Genomic DNA, 20,316 nt, shown 5'->3' on the forward strand with positions numbered 1-20,316 from the left:
TTAGGGGACGCACAAGCATATGAGTGCCAATATAGCAAGGATACGTAACAAAAGCATGACCTAAATAAAGAGGGGCAAGACCACCTAAACACTCTCTCCTGACATTCTTGTCATTTCCGCATTGCCAACCAGTTCCGTTTTTACCGATCAGAATTCACTCAGAAGCGGCTGCTTCCCTCAACGGTTCCTGTGCCTTCTGAGAGGTGAAGCTGTCAGGCAGACAAATGAAGTCCTCGGTAAATCTGTCATTGCCAGAATGGAACTAGGAGCAGATGTCCAAAGACTTGATGTTCCTTTGTCACTCCTGCTGTGAAAATATCGGAATGTGTAACAAAGTACTGTTTTGGTTTGGGCTGGTTAATCAAGCCAGGTGTAGGATATGTTTTAAATAGCCTCATTTTAACTTTGTTTACCCTCTGTCAGATGTTCTGCATATGCTAGATTGTGGATTTGCAAACACCTGTGTCGTTTTCTGACCCAACCCCAACCCCCACCAGAAGTTGGAAACTCTTTTTTATATTTATTACTTTCTTCCCAGAAGCGTAGGCAGGAATCCCATTATATCTGCTTTGTTATACACTGTGCTTCGACACAGACCTGAGGCCATGAAGATTGTTTCTGGCACTCTTGCCTCTTATTTTCTTACTTGAGAAATACTGAAGGAACATCTTTGATTCTCGCTATATAATTTTTTCCCTCGTGTTTAGTTCTGTCTCAAAGAGAACACTTTCTGTTTCCCTCAACTTTTACTCTTCCAGTGATTCTTTTGTCTCTTTATTTGGTTTATAATTTTTTAATATACAGAAGTTTGAAGCAATTTATAGGAAACACAAAAAGCACATTTAAAAACCAGTGCTTGGGGGGTGCCTGGGTGGCTCAGTGGGTTAAAGCCTCTGCCTTCGGCTCAGGTCATGATCCCCGGGTCCTGGGATCGAGCCCCACATTGGGCTCTGCTCAGCAGGGAGCCTGCTTCCCCTTCTCTCTCTGTCTGCCTCTCTGCCTACTTGTGATCTCTGTCTGTCAAATAAATAAATTTTTTTTAAAAAATTTAATATATAAATAAATTAAAAAATAAAAATCAGTGCTTGGGAGGTTAACAGTGAAAAGAGAAGGTGAGAACAGAATGTAACTCTGTATGCCAAAAGGCCTCCACCATCCCTATAGTCAAAGTGCAACAATTTTGAGTTTCCTAGCAGCCAAGATGTAAAAGGAGAAAGGCACATACATCTATAATTCTTGTCAATGGGAGCAAAGCCCACCTGATCCTCTGGAAAAAGATAATATTTATTAGCCTTGTATAGAGACTCCTGCAGGAGGCACTGGATAGTGTCCACCATATTCCTCTGCCCATACAGCAACACTTTACTCAGGCTGTTTCAGGTAGGGCCCCTCCACGAAAGCCAAGAACAGTATATCAAAGCACCATTCCATGAAAGTGACTCTGGAAGGCTGTAAACTTGTAATAAACATTCTCAGTTAAGTCTCCTCTCAAATGTTCTTGTGTACTTCTTCCCTCCCACCACGCCCACTGCTCGGATTCCGAAGTTCAGAATGTCTTGTGACAACACAAACATTCCAGTTGCTCCTTTCACTTCCACATTCAGCCCCTCAGATAGAAAACGATGCAAGCTGGTTGTCCTACGGCTTACTGAGAGCTTCTAGTGATCCCCACCGCCCTGCCAGGTTTCTTTCGTTTAACCTGAAGCAGCAGCGAGGATTCTAAGTCACTGGGCTGTACTCAGTCCTCTGGCAAGGCCTGTGACTTGGGAGGGAGAATCATGGCACCTTCCATTACCTAATACTGCAGCTTTCTGAGGACCCTCAAAAATAACAATGTGGGGCGCCTGGGTGGCTCAGTGGGTTAAGGGTCTGCCTTCAGCTCAGGTCATGATCCCAGGGTCCTAGGATCAAGCCCCACATCGACCTCCCTGCTGGATGCAAAGCGTGCTCCCTCTCCCGTTACCACTGCTTGTGTTCTCTCTCTCTCTTACTGTGTCTCCCTCTGTCAAATAAATAAATAAAAATCTTTAAAAATAATGTTTCTCTATTCTTCTCTTAGATGACCCCTGAGAGATGAGGAGAGTGCATAAGGAATTTCAGGGATGTTGAGGCACAGCCCTTTATGACCCACCATAAACACAAAATTTTTCATGTTTTTTCCTCAATTAGTGGGAATTTTGTGTTCCCCCTTATAGTTTTCCCATTTTCCCCCAAATGGTTGTACCATCCCATTCATTTATTAATTTTTTTTTTAATTGTAAAACACAAAAGTTGTGAGTACACTACAAAGAAGCTTTAGCCTGATTTGTTGGAGAGCAGCTTACCAACCCAGGGTCCACTGTCCTCTACAAACAAGGACATTCTCCTACATGACCACAATACAACCACCACAAGGAAGAAAATAACACGAAGACAGGACCAGCTATCCAAGCAACGTCTTTGTAATCAAAAGATCTGGTTCAAAATCATAATGTTGCAGTTAGGGGTCGTGTCTTCACTTTCCTTCAGTCTGAAGTCGCCCCTCCGTCTTTATTAGACTTTCATGAGTCCGGGAGAGAAAAGAAGATAATAGAATCCATTGCCTGGCATGGCCCTCCCAAAGCCCAATCTTTATCCGAATGACCTCTTTGTTGCATGTGCCCCTGTTGCCAGCCCTGCTCTTGTAACTTCGTCCCCTGCTTAAAATCCTGCACCAGCCTGCCATGATGAATGCCTTGCTCCCCAAGACCTCATTTCCCCCTCCAGCCACACCCCATCTTGATCTTTAAAATCTCAGAAAACTATACCCTACACCTTTGCCCCTTTTTGTCTGACTTCTAGAATATCCTCCTCCACGTGGATAACTCTATTTATCCTTCAAGAGTCAACCCAGTATCTAATCTTCCTGAGACTAATTAGGCAGATTGGGTCCCTGTGACTTCCACCCAAATTGAGAAATAAAATATGAGGCTCCTCTCGGACACCCTCTCCCCAGTGACTTTTCACAGCCATGAACCCCTCTTCCCACTCAGCAAGTAACACTACACACACTACAGAGGATTCCCCGCCTTGCTTTGCTTCAGGTTTCTGCTACCCAAATAGGCATCCCTAAAACCCACAGTTGGGCTTTGCCTGTATTTGAACCTCATGTAAATGGCATTGTGCATTAGCTATTTTGTTGTGTCTTGCTTCTTTCACTCAATATTATATCTTTCAGATTTCATCATGTGTTTTTGCACAGCTGTAATACATCGGTATGGTGTGTATTCCATTGCATGAACATACCAAAGTGTGTCCATTTTATTTCTGATAGACATGGGAGCCCTTTCCAATTCTTGGCCTAGTGTCAATGCCCTATGACAGAAATGCTCGCACCTGTCACTTGGCACATTCGTGCATGGATTTCTGCAGGGTCTATGCTCAGGAGTGAAACTGCTAGATCACGGGTATGCCTAGCTTCGGTTTTACAAGATAATGCCAAAATATTTTCAAAGTGGTAATCACAGACCCTAGGATCAGATGAAATAACTTTCTTACAAAGACCTCTAAGATTTCAAAAAAATAAATAAAAACAAACTAACAAAGCTAACGTGAAAGCCAGTAGTAAAAGCCCAGAGGGTCAGTGGGTGAGTACTGGGAAAGATCAGAAATCGGGGTGAGGAGCCACAGCTGAGGGGGTCCAGTCTTCACAGGCAGGGTGGGTGCTGGGACAAGGGTATGAGTAGGATAAATGGCTTCTCATGGTGAACGCTGAAAAAGAGCTTCCCTTCTTTCTACTGAAAAGAAGGAACTGGGCTTTGCCAGCAAAGCTGGATGCCTTGGATGTAGTGGCTTCCACAGACAACCATTGCCACTGGGGGACTCACTAGGCTACTCTTGGGTGGCACCCACATCTCCCCCATCTACCCAGTCCCACTGGCTCCCCCCCACCCAGGCCCAGTAGTAGCCTCCACTCCTGGCCTGACCTCAGGGAGCATGGGTCTCTCACAGGCTCGGCCCCTCAAGCCCAACGAATCCCTGCAAGTAGCCTGATGTTACCACCACCTGGGAGGGATGTGGAAATTCTTCCGACCCTCCACTCCTCATTCACTGACAGAACTTGAGAGGGTGGGGCAGATGGATGGTATGTCTGGACATTATTCTGATGCTGAAGCTGAAGGGGTAGCCGTATGTCCTCCTCCTGGCTGTATGGAGAAGTTGGGACCGTGTCTTCATCTTCTTTGGGTCCTTCCTTTTCCCAGCCCCACTCCCGAGCCTAGCAAAGTCCCTCACACACAGGGTACCAAGCCGGCCACTTACCCAAACAGCAACTCTATAGCCCCTGGGGACAGAGGAGGTACCCCGTCTTAGAACTCCGTGTGTACTGGTCTTAGGACTCTATACCGCCACCTGCCAGAAAATCATCAGAACAACCAGACAGCTCCACAGTGACCACAGGAATGTACTCCCCCAGAGTTGTTCTCACCATAACCCACAGTCTGTCTGTCTGACAGGTAAAAATCCAGGTTCTACTCAAATCTCATGTTTGCTAATAATTCCAGACTCTTAAAATGCAGTTTACCAAGAGATGCTAACAAGGAACAATTGTCTACAAGAACACTCATTACTCCCTTCAGGCGAGAGACCCACAAATAGTTCGGATCAACCAGAGACGCTGGCAAAAGGGGCTTGATTGATGTCCTGAAATGGCCAGTGACAGATGTGAATTTTGCCATAGCTTAAAGATTTTTTCCATGTGGAACTCGAGGGGCTGAGAGTTTGAAGACTAGAGTGGACACAAATCAACGTGTATCCTTCCAGTTGTCTGTGTGAGGGTCTGGGACAAAGGGACTGAGGGCGTGTTGACCAGGATGACCCTGAGCCCGGGTCACTGCACAGGGTCATGCAGGGTGTGTTTGGCTGGGGAGGGTACCTCCTCTGTCCCCAGGGGCTATAAGAGTTGCTGTTTGCTATGCACTGAAAGGATTGCTTATTCCATGGATGCCACCTTTCTCTCATTTGACCACCCACAGGAGATGTCTTTTTCTAATTCTCACAGGGGTAAGTGCTGTGCAAGACATTCATTGTTGCCACAAAGCCAAGCCTCATCTCAGCAGTTCTCTGAAACTAGCATTCCGGTGCTATCCTCATGGCTCATCTCACCATGACTTCTTTCCTTCCATGTTAAATTATTTATAACCCTATGGGGTCAATGACATTTCTGTTTTCTAAGCTCAGCACAGTGACTTGGTGAGCTGGGTGTTCTCTCTTTTTTCCTCCAATTTGTTCTTTTTAACTCTCGAGGTCCTAGAAGACTGACCTTGGGGGGAGGGGGCAGCATCAAGCAGGATCCCTGGCCTCTGGCTTCCTTTGGGTTTGGCCAATGCCAAGTCCCAGCAGAGAGCTGCTGGACTGGAGGGAAGATCCAGGGAAGCTTATTGCCCCGGCTTCCTCCGCGTGGGCCACAGGTTGGCTTGGTCCCTGTCATGGGTTGAATTGTATCTCTTCCCTCCCCCCATAATTCGTATGTTGAATAATATGTCCTGGTACCTCAGCATGTGTCTGCATTTGGAGACAGGGCTTTTAAAGAGGTAATTAAGTTAAAATGAGGTCATTGGGTGGGCCCTAATCCAATGTGATTGGTGTTGTCATAAGAAGAAATTTGAACACAAACCCACACGCATAAAGCGAAAGCTATGCAAAGACACAGGGAGAAGATGGTCATTTACAAGCTAAAGAGAGCAGCTTCAGAAGAAACCAGCCCTGCCAGCACCTTGAGCTCGCTTGGACTTTCAGCCTCTAGAACTGTGACAAAATAAATTTCTGTTGTAACAGCCAGCCAGTCCCGGTACTTTGTTAGGGCATTCTGAGCTAACTTACTACAGTCCCTCTACCAAAATCGCAGGGGCAGACCACACTCCTGCTTCTAGAAACGCAGTTCTCTCCCTAGGCTTGGGTCACCGCTCTGTCCCCAAGATCCCAAGCCTGGGGGAAGGAAGGAAGGTCTCCCTGCTCTCACTGCCCCACTGGTTTCCCTTTGCTACCCACCTTCATTAAACTCTCTTCAGCTACCTCATCAGCGTGCCCCAGGAGTTACTCACAGGAGCCTTGACCCATCTCTTGTCTCTCTCACAGTTTGCCTCAGTTGTTCCTACTGTGTAATCCTACCTCCTCAAAACACACCAGAGCAGTTCACGAGGCACTGGGTGAGGGTGAGATGGACCCTCTGCCACTGTACTTTGTTAAAAAAAAAAAAAAAAAATTGAAATCTATGATGACAGGAAGCTGTTGGAAGATGCAACACTGTGGTGAGCCTCGCCAAAAAGAAAGACTCCAAGTCTGGGCAACCCAGGTAAAGCTGACATTGTACCAGTGAGGAAGAAAGCAGCTGTTTGAGAAGTCCATGCTGTGGAGAGACTACTTAGCAAATGGACATTGATAATTGTTTCAGCCACTGTCTAAGTTTGTTTCTGAAAATAGTGCTTCCTCTGTGAGAAAATTCTGGTATGTACACATATTTAATATTGGGAAGTGGGATTTTTCTAAATTATTTAAAAATCATTCAAATGGATAATTTCAGAGGGCTTCAACCATATCTATCCCTCTAATTTATAATGTATCTATTTATAAAAATGTGTGTCAACTAGGCTCCCTTGCCTTCTGACTTTCTCTGGGTTTGGTCAATAAGAAGCACTTTGGATTAGAGAATAAGAGCAGTTGATTGATGCTAAGGAAGTTGGAAATTTATTGGTAAATTTTCAACAGAACCTTTGCATTAGCTGGTGTATGGGGCCAAAAACCCGAGTCACTGATGAAGTAATTACCGACGACAGTGTGCTTCTTGCATTATCTTTGGAGGTTGTCTTAGCCGTGAAAGTCACTAAAACTGGGGATTAAAATACACTTCGCTTAGACTCAGACTTCTGAATCCTTATCACCAACCTTTTCAAGTGACATATACTCAGCTCCGTCACATGTAAATATGAAATGAGCAGATGACATGAATAGTGTAGTAAAGCAAAAAGGTTTTTTTTTTTTTTAATACCAGGAAGAAAACACCGAACTTAATATTGTTTCATCTTTTAAAATTTTCTCTTTGTGTGTTTTTAACTAACGTATTACTTCAATACTACATGTATATTCATGAAAAAATAACAAGTCTTGGGAGTGTCTGCTTAAAATCTTTTACTGATTCTGGCGAACCATCCAGAAAGCTTGGAGACCACTTAGCATGAAAGTATAAGGGGCTGGAGAAAAACAAAAACAAACAAACAAACAAACAAACAACAACAACAAAAACACACCAGTGGACCCAGAATCTTAGAACTCCAGATTCACAATTCTGTTTGGTTGGAACCATTTTCAAGAAAACGAAGGGGGGAAATAGGAAAGAATGTGTGAGGGAAGGACAGCCAGTGCCTACAGCTTTCCATGTGAGCTAGGACAGTCCATTCATTTGGTTGAGCCTTGCCTCTCAGAGAGTTTTGGAAATATTTGGAATGTCGTGGGAGGCCCAGTAGTAAAAACCTAAAAGAAAGCCTTCCAAAAGCAACAGGCAAGGTCAGCCCCTCCCCGGCTCCACCTCCTGGCCAGGGCTGAATCCAAATCCACTTCTCAGCACTGAAAGATGCCCCAAAACAGTTTCATCTCCCTACAGAAGGTTCTAGAGGAAATTATCTGAATGCTTGAAAAATCCAGCCTTCTCTGCAATTATCTAAACGGAGCTGCTCAGTGATGTTAACAAGACATCCTTTCTACTATCCATATTCAGAGTCATATCTGTGTGAAATAAGTATTGGGGATTTGTTGTTTTGTCCTTAATGTCCATTAAACGGTGGTGTGAGCAGCTGTTAATGGGATTTGTCATCTAGGTAAGGTGAACCTATCTGAGTTTTGTTAAACTCCATTATTCAGCCTCCTTAGTTTACAGGAGACCTTCTAAATCTCAAGAACCTCCAGCTGAAAGGAATCACAAACTCCTTGGCCCAAGTCACACACTGGGAGGCCAACACTGGTGGACATCACTGTTGTACTCCATCCTGGGACCTCCATCCTGGGGTTTCCTGCTTTCCACCCCTGCAAAGAATAAGATGGCTGCATGATTGCAAGTCATTTTTCCATGACGACCTTCCAAATGGATACCAGGGGCATCCACACCCCCTCCGACCGGGAGGCACTTGCCATTTGTTCACATAGTACATTCCAGCAAAACTCAACTTTTCACTGTAAGCACACACTTTGATCCGTTTGGCTTTTTGACAAATGAAGGTGAGGGCTTGGTTTACTGAGGCTCGCCTACTCTCCGGTATAATGCCAACAGGTTATTGGGCCTTGTGGCAGGCTTGTCTGTCCTGTTCTGTCACCAGGGCAATTCCCATCTTGGCTGGAGAGCTGAGAGTGGAATTTTAAGTATGAATTTCCTTGTGTTTATTAGACTAAAGTCAAAAGTCCACATTCTGCTTCAGATATGCGTGAACAACTTCCACTGAAGTTACTCGTGTATATCTGAGTTTAGTTAAAACTCTCCAACACTCAGTTGCCACTAAATAACATTCCTCTTTAAAACAAACAAGCAAACAAACAACTTTGTAATGTGCCTGTGGGAGTGAGAAACAGCATGTGTCAATTAACCAAAAATTCACTGAGTTTGAGGAAAGGTTCAACTTTTAAAGGAACAAAGCCATTTGGACAGTCCTGTTCACTTCCACCTCTATACGTACCCCACGCAGCCTCTCCAGGCTTATGCTGGAGGCTCACTCGCCTAGACCCTCCTGGCTTTTAGGGGCAGCTGTGGAAGAGTGCAGCACACCCGCCTGGATTCAAGAAGCAAGGTCACGTCCTAGCTCTGATAATAGTTGTACAAACTTGGGCAAGTCACTTAATCTTGACCTTGTAAGGTTATTGTGTGAATTCAGTAGATAATGGGTGTTAAATTTGTTTTTTGGTTCAAAAGTATTTTGCCTGTTTTAGAAGGAAAAAATGTAAACAAATAATCAAAATCCCAATAAGGATGGAGGCAGTGGGGAGAAACGGAGAGTCAAACAATGGTAGCGCAAAGATGTGTTGGTATAATTCCCATGGAAGGCATCCACAGTGCACATTGCATTATTTAGATGCAATATTTAAATGAGTACGTAAAATTGTCTTCTTTGATCCAATAATTCCACATACGAGAATTTGTCCTAAGAAATACAAAAAATAATACTAGTAATGATGATGATGAAGGGCAACTTCTTTGTATAAACATCTTCTTTACAAGATTTCCTGTCACGGAAAACAACCTAAATTTTAAGCAAATAAAGGAATGTTTAAGCATACCATTACAGGCTTAGATGATGCTTAGAGTAAGTTCTTACTATGATAAATGAATTAAACAATGGACTCAAGGCATGCATTCTGTATGATCACATCCTTGTCAGAAAAAAACAAAAGCATTAAAAAGAGCCAGAAGGGAAAAGAGCAAAATCATCAACAGTAATGGGTAGAAGGAAGCCAGAAGTTGCTTTGGACAGGACTATATGAACTTTCGACCCTCTTTGCATTCCTAATACCTTATACATAGATGACACTCAGGACATACTAAGTATATTTTTTAAGTGCTCTACCTTAGCTCCTAATTAACTAATTAACACTCTGCTCAACTAACTTTCCAATTGATCAAAGCTTTACCTTAATTAGCCTTGTGAAATAGTTTTGAAATATTTTTCCCAGTGGTTTCTTCTTATTTTTCCATTCAGCTATCTGTAAGATCATAGACACTCAGGAACTAGTACATTTGGCACTTGGTCAAATAACGAGAGCTTGGATTTAGCCACTGAAGTATCATAAGGCGCAACATCAAAGGAATTTTCCAAAGTTGCTCCCTACATACAGCCCGGCCCATGTCATTTGATTCTCAAGAATGCTGAGCCCAGCAGCAGAGCAGCCGGGGATGAATGCCCGTGGCAGGGAGGCCAAAGCATGCATTTTCATCAACGGGAGAATGGGTACAAGCCAAACAAGGAACGGACGGTACACTTTAATGGTAGGTGGCAGTTTTCAGAGAAAACCTGTCAGTGTGTCATAGCGAATTATACATAAGGAGGGGGAAACAATTATTAAAACCTCCTTAATTTACAGAAATAGAATAAAGCATCCAAAAGAGGCAACTGTGTCTCCTCACAGATGAGTTTACTTAATGAGCAGGCTGAATTAAAAGCTCCTCGAAGGTTCCTTGGGATCATAAACGTTAGAAATGAAAGGTGGTTTGTAAATCTTCTAATCATCCACCATACACAAGACACACATTCTTTATAGACAAGAAGAGAGCTCAGAGACTTCAGGAATCTTTCTGAGATCAAATAGGCAGTAAACGGTAGAGTCGGGGTTCAGAACCCGGTCTCGCGGCTCTCTGTCGATCTTGTTTCCATATCACTCAAATGCCACATGGCTTGAAAGCCGCCAGACCTCCACCCACACCGCACAGTGTGGCACAACACAAAGTGCTTTGGAGACAGACTGAGGTTTAAATCCTAACCCTGTCACTTACTAGCGTGTGACCTTGGGCAAGCCAGCAAATCTTGAGAGCGAAGCCATCGGCCCACCCCAGAGTGCGGGGGTAAGAATGTAGTGAGGTAATGCATCTCCAGTCCTGAGCGGGGGGGGGGGGGGGTCTGGCCTCTCACGCCAGCTCTGTGAGTGGCACCTCGCAATACAGTCATATGACCTCCTTGAAGGCCAACCCACAGCCCCCCAATTTTGGCCTCAGCCTCCGAGGAAGAGTGTGGTCCAAACACTCCACCCTACTTCACAAAAGCGGTAGGGGTGTTGCTTCTCAGCTGTGCCCAACAGGAACAAATCCAATCCAATCTGGATGGTTTAGTGTTTGGCACCATCTTTAATACTAATCTCATCAGTTTTTATTTTCATTTTCTAGTTTCTCCAAACAAGCCATTTTTAGAGGTTGGCGGCTTGAAACCAGAGCTGCCAATAAGATAGACTTATCTTGAAAGCACCAGGATCCTTCTGAAGGAATATAAATATAAACAACACACACGCTACAGGAAAATCTGATAGGAGTTTGCTCGTTGGTTTGGATGCCAGCTCAGCTCCGAACTTGCCCTTTACTATTTTGGAGTATTAAAATCTATATGTGTTTCATGTCCCAGCCACCCTGCCATCCATTAGGTTTGAATGTCCTTTGGGGAATGAACTTGATCCCCGCCAGCCCCCCTCCCAACCCCGCCTTACTTTTGGTCTCTCTCCAGAGCAGCGAACATGCTGGCATAGTTCTACCATTTGTCAGCCAGAAGTCTGGTTACACATTTGCTCGTCAATCTAAACCTAACCTATTCTCATACGAGCACTTGGGGTTTCATGTAAATCAACCAGACATTCTGTCATTCACCAACAATATCTCTCCATAGTAGACTACACCAATGTGCCTCCATGAAATATTTCACTATGTTTGTGGAAGAAATATTCAAATGAACGTGCTTTTTCAGGAATGGTGACACCAGAATGTTCTAAATCTGTTCATTACCACAAGGATAAATGGTATTTCTGCCAAAGACTTGATAACGGGTGCAGTAATGCATCTCAGCACTTTCTGAAATTAAAGGTCTGCCCTGAGAGGTAAGTAGTATAATGCATGACTAACAACGCAAACCCAAACTTGGGAGCTAAGTTTTCCTTGTCCGTGTAATCGATCGTTTCCGACAGATGCTGCCTTAGGAAGTTCCTAACACTACTTCTAGCCCCTAGGTATTAACGTCCAGGTGAGGCTGACCCCCGGTTTGTAAAAGGGTGTTTCCTTATTAATTGAGCATGCTTTCTTGTGATTTTTCTTACATTTGAATTCACACACACTTTTCACAGCTGTACTTCAAAAATCTGCTATGGTTTAAGGGCAGTATTTCATGGAGTTATTAATTCATCATTAAGGAAAATATTTTAACATTAGTTGAATAGTGTCTTAAGCAGCTTTTTAAGGTACATGTTTCTGGTTATAGTGATTAATTTGTTAATTCTCTGAATAATGGGCAGTTTGACTCTGGCCTTCACTAAGTCTTTTGGCATTTTCAAGAGGTCACAAAGGAAATATAGAACTGGGAATTTAAACAAGAAGAATTATCAGTTCTCATCGAAATGTGCGTGACATTAGGTCAGTTAACTTCAGTGTTACTAGATGATAAAATGATGTTTTATGTAGACCTAATTCATGAGAACTATGGAAAAAATGAAAAGGGGAGCGCTGCCAGTCTAGGATATTTATAAAGAGCTCATTTTATTCCTATAAGTATCTGAAAATGCCTGGTATCATTACTATTCACTTTGAGCACTGGAAGTATGACTATCAGTGCTATAAAAAAAAAAAAAAATCCAATATCTTTGAACCGTTATCCATCCAAAGAATGCATCCTCTAAAATTAAAGACTCACAGAGTTCTATCATATTGGCTGTCAACATGCCTAAAATGGACAGAATACAGATTCTGATCAGAAAGTAATGGTTTTCCTTTACTGTTTTGGATTCTGAATAGGCTCAGCAGATCATAGTTAAAGTTTTTTAGCACTGGGTTTCAAACATAAAGTCACTTGGTCACAATATAAAGATTAGTGTGTACCTAAGTGAAATTCTGTCCTTGGGGAAATGCAGAAATACCCTCCTTCTCAGTCTCTTCGTTCCTGTGCATTCCGAGGTGGCCTTTTCCTCTATCTGACTTACGCCCTCTAGTGTTTTCTGGATGAAGAACAAGAACTAAAGCTCCATTTTTACACAAAAAACATTATTGCAATTTCTCAATATTTTCCCCAGTTATCATACACAAAAACACACTTACCACCAGATGTTTTGATGTGAACACTGAGTGACTGCAAGGATTTTTTTTATTTAGTTATTTTACAGAGGAAGACATCACAAATAGGCGGAGAGGTGGGCAGAGACAGTGGGGGAAGCAGGCTCTCCACTGAGCAGAGAGCCCAATGCGGAGCTCGATCCCAGGATCCTAGGATCATGACCTGAGCTGAAGGGAGAAGCTTCACCCACTGAGAAACCCAGGCACCCCAGGATTTTTTTAATCAGAGAGTCTCAAACTTAAATTCCTGTATTCCAACCTCCGCTCCCCAAAGCCGGTATTGACTTCTAATCTGTCAGGGTTACATTCCTTCTCTGCCTTTGAACTCTTATATTCTAATTCATTTTTATTGTGATAATCAGAAGGGGGAAAGAATCTCTAAAGAACTAAGGCATGCAAGCAGTCATTTCTTTGACATACGTTCCAAGAATAGAACATTGACGCTTTGGTTCTTCTAAGTTACCCAAGAGGTTCAAGGAGTTTTGCCTTAAGAGAAAAGTTATGAGTTTTTTTAAATAGCTTTATGGAAACACTGCATATATTCTGCCATAGAAGCCCTTAATCAAACCAGGAAGAGTATCTTCTTGGGAAATGTACTGTTTATGGGCACTTTTTCTTTACAGAGAAGAAAATATACTTCCAAAGCTGTCAGCTGCCGTTGCTGCAACTTTGGAAACCAGCCACAGCTGATGTGAGAGCTAACTATAGGCCAAGGTCATCTGGGGATCTCCCCAGCCTGCTTACAGAGGTGGCACCCATGCCTCATTGGAGTGCATGGGTTTGCCAGTCCAGCCCAGGGAGCTATTTTCAGTTGGAGTTCCCACAAGCAGGCCCTTGATCGTCCTTCATGCAGCTGGCAGTCACTTTTATACTTAACCATTCTCAACTATCATCTGCTTGATATACTGGCCTCTTTTCCCCTTTATACCATCCTGCCTGTTTCCAGAACCCCCAGAGGGGGTTCCTAGGTATGACCAATGTTAATATTCAAAGTGACCTTTACTGATCTTTGTTGAACAACTCAAAACTTACTGATGCATATGACTCTACTTGGTCAAATCACTTCAGCCAAGTGCCAGAGCAGGAAGCCCTCAGGCTTCCTGAGCTTCCCCCTTTAATGCCATCATCCGCCAGCCTCTAATCCCTGCTCTCCTCCTCCAAGTCCACTGTCACTACATTTCATCCACTTTTGCCTAGATTGCTGAAATAACTTTCCAACCAATCTCTTGCCTCCAACTCACCAACATTCCACCACTGGTTAGATTTCAATATTACAAATCAGAATACATAACTCTTTTTTTTTTTTAATATAAGATTTTGTTTATTTATTCGAGAGAGAGCATACCAGAGAGAGAGAATGCGAGTGCGTGTGCGCAAGCACAAGCAGGAGGGAGGGGCAGAGGGAGAGGGAGAAGCAGACTGCCCCCCAGTGGGAAGCCTGATGACGTGGAACTCAATCTCAGGACCCTGGGATGGTGACCTGAGCCTCAGGAGGATGATTAACCGACTGAGCCTCCCAGGGGCCCCTGGAGTGCGTTACTCTTCTGTTTAAAACCATTCCTTGGTTCCCATCACCTACCAGATAAATCTGATGCTCTCTAGATTAGCATTCTGCCTCCTTTTCTAGGCTCATCTCTTATCATTCCCTTCATGCCCTCTTTCCATCACTCCCTTCATCACATAAATACCTCCCCTCCCTCAAACCCATCATGCTCTCCCATGTCTTCAGATCTGTCTAGGGATCTTATCTCCATAGTGATCTTCTATATTTATTCCATCAAGATTCAGTTTGAACATTATCTTTTTGATGGTGCTTTCCCTGACACTCTCCCAAAGCTCCCCACTGAGCTCATACACACGTGTGTGCACTTGTCCCTCCACCTGTGATGCTCCATAGGCCACTGTTGACTCTTGGTTCTTGTATCAACACACACACACACACACCCCACAGACACACAGATTTTGGACTCTATAAGACTATGAGGCTCTTTATGTAAGGATATTATATTATTGATTTTTTGTGTGTGTTTCCAACATCCACAGCCATACTTAAAGCAGTATATACATTTTGTTGTATTAATAAAAATAAAAATCTCACAAACAAATCATCCAGTCACATTCAGAAAAGGGTATTTTAATTTAAGTCCTGTCTTTACCTATGCCCTTTGTTAAACAGAACTTGATTTAGCAGGTTTCCAGCTGAGTTGTGGTCTAGGGACCCATACCTGTGCTTCAGGAAAGTGCCAAGAGAAGAACTACAAAAATATTGGGGACCAGGGAATTATGTCAGAGGAAAACAGTCAGGAACAAGGATGTGCTAGAGCTGAGCTGGGCTGTGCTCTCCAATGAACACAGTTCAATTCTGGAAGTCTTTGGAACCAAAGGAGCTATTAAAATTGAGACAGACACCATGTATGGTTCATGCATATTGTATGCCTCTAGGCTTTCTCTTCTCTTACTTACATCCCTTTATCCTCTGTTCATCCATGCAAATTCTCAGCTTAGATAAAGACTTAACCTGGTAACTTTGACTACAAGATCAATTACAAGCATGGTTCTTACTTTTGCCTTTCTAGGTTAGTTGGCCCCCACTGCTCCCACAGAGTTCTTCCCAAGACAAATACTTCTTCAAGAGGCACCAAGGTTGAACTAATCTCTGCCTACCTTAGGTGATATTTGGGAGTCACAGTTTATGACCCACAGTCTTCTCTGTACCTGCTTGTCACACCAAGTATCAACATGCCTTAAGCTCTGCTCAAAACTCAAGCAGATGTTGATCCTTAGTAACTGAAAACTTGACTCCTAAACTCTTCTGGCTCCATATCTAAACTTCTCTTACTCTTCGTCTTTCAAACTTTCCATTTTTTCATTATCTTATTATTTTAAAATAAAGTTCCTAAGCTTTGCTTTATGTGCTGGAGCTGTGGCGTGGGCAATAAACGAGATGAGCACAGCCCTTCTCTCAAGAGCTTGCCGTCCAACGATCTCTCTGTTGTCCCTTGAATCTGACCTATATGTAGGAATCTGCCTATGTGCACTGACTATGCTCACGCCTGCCATCCCTCGGGGACTGCGTGAATTCTTATAATTCATCAAGATTCCATTCAAGTCTTCCCACCAATGCCTGGTGTTGTCTCTCTCTTACAGCAGGGCATGTTAAGAACTGGCTAAACTCCATATCTAAGGATGCTGTTCCAGTGATGATCTAAGAAAGCCTCTAGTAGTATCTCCAAGGGCTCTGTCATACCTACAATGTGTATCAATTGTAGATTTTGATACACAAAGAAAGGGCATGCTTACGCCTTATGTGAATAGCATGTGTGGGTAAGAAAGATATCCAACCACAGAATCAAAATGTATTCGTTATCTTTTGCTACATAGCAAACCACACCAAAACTGAGTAGCTTAAACAAGTATTTATTATCTTAGAGTTTTTTGAGTTCACAAATGCAGAAGCAGCTTAGCTGGGTGTTCCTGGCTCAGGGTTTTTCATATAGCTTCAGTCAGGATGTCGGTCAGGACTGTAGTCGCAAAGCCTTGATTTGAGTAGAGGATCTGCTTTGAATTGGGCTCACTCACATGGCTGTGGGCAGGAGACTTTGGTTCCTCACCATGAAAGCCTATCAATAGGCTGCACAGGCATCCTCAAGACATGGCAGGAACATCCCTCAGAAAGAGCAAGCCAAGAGAAGAAGGAAGTCACAGTTCCCTTAGGACTTAATCTTTAAAGCCACCCACCATCACTTCCACTTTATTCTATTTATTAGAAAGAAGTCACTAGGTTCCCCTGTACTCAAGGAGGGGAATTAGGCTTCCTTAAAGGAAGGAGTATTCAAAAATTTTGTGAATATATTTTAAAAACATGGAAGCTGCTAAAGAATCTTGAAGATTGGGGCTGTGGGCTACTTCTAATCCTAAGGTGTGAAAGACACAATTTCCTAGCAGTCTGAATGACAACTCTTATGAGTTTTAGTCAACAGAAGTCATTATTATAAGCCTGCTCCAAAACTCAATGAGATCCTAGGCCATATGAAAAACCAGATGCCATCTGGGGGTGAGGAAGTGAGTCATGCCTATTCTACTGTGTTGGGGTAAGATCAGAGCAGAGAGCTGTACTCACTTTGGGGTGTCACATGGAGGCACACACCGGGGCCCATGTGGGAGACAACAAATAGGGTGGTCAAGAAATTTCGAATCGTGTCTTATAAAAGGTTGTTGAAGGAACAAGAGAAGTTTAAGTCAGAGAATCCCTAGGTATGCTGTGGTCATTATGCTCAAGAACATGAAGAACTTTCATGTACAGGGATAGGCTTGTTCCATTCTCCTTGTGCTGCAACCGGAACCAGTGGGCTGAAGTCATGGGAAAGACACTTTGGATCGATGTAAAGAAGGCATTTCTAAAGTCGAAACTTACCTAAGGTGGAAGCAGCTACCTTCAAAGGTGACTGGTATTATCAGAGGCATTGAAACAGTCAGAGGGCTGACTTGGTGTGTAGGAGGAGGAAACTAGTGCAGTGGCCTTGCATAGAGATTATGTGATCTCACAGGCACTTTCCTCATGTCACTGTGGAGTTGTCATATATCTCAGCATGAAGTAAATTCATAGCAGTACTCAGACTCTGTTCTTCAACTGGATTGGAGAGCAAGGCATGTTTTTGGTTTTTCAAACAAGGATCACTCACTAGTTCACATTTCTTTGACTTGGAAATTTGGGCTGGCCTCAGCTGGTTGGTTCTTCTGCCAGTCTCATCTAGGCCAGATAGTTGATGTAGGATGAGCCTCACTCAGGTGACTGGTGGGTAACAAGTTGTCACTGGGGCTTTGAGCTTCTTTTTATGGTGCTTTCATGGATCCAGGGAAGCAGGAGCTGGTAAGCCACAATATGCCAATGATTTCAAGTCTCTACTTATATTATGTTTCCTAATATTCAATGATCAAAACAAGTTACATAGTCAAGCCCAGAGTCAAATAGATTTCTTGATGGGAGGAGTGCCAAAGAGGCCAGCACACAAGAAAGGTATTTATGATCATTTTGCAATCGACTACAGAGACCTTTTCAAAATTACCTGAATGAAGCCTAGATCTGATTTTGGAGACCCCTCTGCTTTCCTTGAGAATAAAAACTCATCCATTTGTGCATTACTCTGCATAATCCAGACACAGGAAGGGTGTTCTCTCTGTCATGGTGAGCCCAATGCCAATATGGAGTAACCATTACCCAACAGCCAGGTACGAAGAGCTCAGACCATACCTATGAGTGGACAAAATGGGGGAAACCCCAGCCTTCAGGAGGAGCGTCCCAACCACTTGGGGGAAACAGAAGGACAAAACAAACTTAAAGACATCTAAGGGACCAAAATAGCAACATACTCCATGACCTGTGTAGGGAAGAATGGTGTTTTTGAGGAATTTGAAGATGTATTCTGGGACCTCATTTTCACTCAGCAAAAGAGCAACATGGTGCTTAGTAAGTGGCAGCTCCCTGGTAATAATCCCCAAGCTATGCATCTGGACACAGTCCCACCACTTCCATGGAGCTTTTCCAATTGTTTCTTAACATTGAACTCTGCCTTTGGTGGCCATTTGAATTGGCACTTGCCCTACTGTTGTCTTACAGGAGAGTCGAAGAAGATACCTTTGTCTCTATTTAAAAAACGTAAAAAACTAAAGACAGACCAACAGGGCTGTGATTTTGTAGTGAAAAGACTATTCCTATGTATTAAATATACAAAGAAAATGTATCTGTGTCCAAAAAAATACCTTAAGGAGCTGTCATGTAACAGCTTCAACCTTCATCCATGCATGTTGCCTACTTGGCCCCTGTAGTCCTCTGAGTTTTCCACTCTTGATGAACAAATATTCACTATATTTTCCAAGCTAAGTCTTAAATAACTTGTAAGATTTTGCTTCTTTCTGTACCCTTGGCTTATAAGTGTAAAATGAGATGGGGAAGTTTTCAAAAAATATTTGATTGACCAAATGATAGCATGGAGTCAAGTTTTGGGGAGAAAATAAAGATGAGGGGAAAGGACTCCCTTCTTCATTTAGACACTGTTTTGGCAAACCCAAATGGCTGATTCACATCTAATCATTGTATTTTAAGCAGGGACAGCTGGAGCTTACTGCGTGCCTCCTGCCCAGTCTTGATTCTTTCTATGAAGGCAGGAAACAGAAGGGCTCTGCGTAGTGCAGTCACAGACACAGTCAGAGACAAACCACTGCCATGGAACGTCACAAGGAAAGGCTTGTTGACCCAGTGATGGCATTTGGGAACCACATGGAGGCACATGCTAAGGACCCTGGGCAGCAGCCCTCTCCCTTCATCTTTTGGGAGTGCAGGCTGAGGAACAAGGCTCCCTCAGTTTCCTAACAAATGACCTATTTCAGTGAAATAAGAAAGGGAGGGGTGCCCCACAGTTGGTCAGTCAGTCGTGTGCCAAACTGTAGCGATGTCAGTATTTCATGCCACTCATTCAGTTTCACAGAAACTCGCCCTGGCTTTTTCCCACCCGTTTTAGTAAGATTGCAGTTGTAAATCAGCAAGAGTGTCCTGGAGCCTCCTGCTTCAGGTGGCTTGTGGGGGGCAGTCTAAGAGGGAGAATCTTCAGAATAATTTAGAATGTGAGTTTAAGAGGAAAGGTCAGTTTTGCTACTTAGAACCAGAGAACTGCCAAACTTGGCTATGAGAGATGCTCTAAATGGAGCCTTGGCATTTGAATTTAAAACATCTTAAAAACACGGTAGTGCATACTTGTACTACCATGGGACTGAGTTTGAGTTCTTAGCTCTGACCTCTGAACATCCTCTAAACTGGGGAGGCCCTTTAATAAAAATCCTCTTTGGAGTGGTAAAATCCTTTTTCACTCTTAAGAAGAGTTCCATTTGTAGCTCCAAGAGGAACATAGGGTAGGTGTTGTTTATTTCCCACATCCTCCAGCCCCTGGCAACTACTTTTCTACTCTCTGTTTCCATGAGTTTGACTTCTTTTGTTTTTTAAAATTCCAGATGTGATGGAACTAGAGATTATATTGCGCTAAGTGAAGTAAGTCAATCAGAGAAAGACAACTATCATATGATCTCACTCATATGTGGAGTTTAAAAAACAAAACAGAGGATCACAGGGGAAGAGAGGAAAAAATAAAACAAGATGAAACCAGAGAGGGAGACAAACCATGAGAGAATTTTCACTATAGGAAACAAACTAAGGGTTGCTGCAGGGGTGGGGGGCGGGATAGAGGGATGGGGAACTGGGTGATGGGCATTAAGAAGGGCACGTGATGCCATGAGCACTGGGTGTTATACAAGACTGATGAATCACAGACCTCTGTGTCTGAAACTAATAATACATATATGTTAATTACTTGAATTTAAATTAAAAAATAAAATAAAATTCCACATCTGAATGATAACCATGCAGTACTTGCCTTTCTCTGTCTGACTTACCTCACTTAGCATAATGTCCATCTGTGTTGTCACCAATGGCAGGATCTTCCTCTTCCTCATGGCTAAATACTATCCTTTTG

The 20,316-nt window shown here is 43.2% G+C and overlaps 1 protein-coding gene across 1 annotated transcript in view; it reads left to right on the top strand.

Moving 5' to 3' along the window:
* The first annotated feature begins 11,362 nt into the window (after positions 1 to 11,362).
* Positions 11,363 to 20,316, top strand: part of ITGB6 (integrin subunit beta 6) — a 130,515-nt gene continuing 121,561 nt past the window's right edge. The window contains exon 1 of the mRNA XM_059167209.1: positions 11,363 to 11,571. The gene's annotated coding sequence lies outside the window, so the exon portion shown is untranslated. The remainder of the gene's footprint in view (positions 11,572 to 20,316) is intronic.

This window comes from Mustela lutreola, chromosome 3 (assembly GCF_030435805.1).
Source record: "Mustela lutreola isolate mMusLut2 chromosome 3, mMusLut2.pri, whole genome shotgun sequence".
Taxonomy (NCBI): Eukaryota; Metazoa; Chordata; class Mammalia; order Carnivora; family Mustelidae; genus Mustela; species Mustela lutreola.